Below are 930 nucleotides of genomic sequence, written 5' to 3'. Positions count from 1 at the left end.
CAACCGGCACAGCCATGCGCCGTGCCGGCCCCGAGCCCCTCAGCACCCGCCGCGGACCCCCCGGCCACTCCCACCTTGCGCCGTGCCTCAGTTTCCCCCGCGACCCCGCTTTCCTCCTGCTTATCTCGGGTCACGGTAGGTAACAAAGGAGCTGCCAGGGCCCTGTATGTGCTGCCTAATTAGCCAGATGAAATCAATTCAGCTCCATTACGGTCAGATCCAGGTCTCAACCATTACCAAAGCGGCCGAAGAGCCCAGGGAAGGATGATGAAGTGGACGCTACAGGGCATGCGATAACCCCCTGGCTCCGATGAGGGGACACGGGGAAGGGAGGGCTTCGCCCTTTGATGGGGAGGGGGGGGGGTTGGCTTTGTGCTGCGAAGTCCCATCCGTCCCCCCGGACCCCTTGGTGAGGGGACCCAGGCGTCCGAGCCGGGGTACGGCGTGAGCATCCCTGGAGGGATGCTCAAGGTGGTCCCCATGGCACAGCCAAAAAAAAAAAAATTAAAAAAAAAAAATCCCTCTCTGGGGACGGGGATATCGGCCCCGCAGCCCGGGCACACAGCACCCCTGCATCCCGGGATCCCGGGCACACAGCATCCCCACAGCCCAGGGACACAGCACCCCTGCATCCCGGGCACACAGCATCCATGCATCCCGGGCACACAGCATCCCCGCAGCCCGGCATCCCGGACACACAGCATCCCCACAGCCTGGGATCCCGGGCACACAGCATCCATGCATCCCGGGCACACAGCACCCCTGCAGCCTGGGCACGCAGCACCCCTGCAGCCCAGGATCCCAGGCACACAGCATCCCTGCATCCCAGGATCCCAGGCACACAGCATCCCGGGCACACAGCATCCATGCATCCCGGGATCCTGGGCACACAGCATCCATGCATCCTGGGATCCCGGGCACACAGCACCC

The sequence above is a fragment of the Aptenodytes forsteri genome, unplaced genomic scaffold, assembly GCF_000699145.1.
Source record: "Aptenodytes forsteri isolate BGI_AS27 unplaced genomic scaffold, ASM69914v1 Scaffold332, whole genome shotgun sequence".
NCBI lineage: Eukaryota > Metazoa > Chordata > Aves > Sphenisciformes > Spheniscidae > Aptenodytes > Aptenodytes forsteri.
This window is presented reverse-complemented; position numbering follows the sequence as displayed.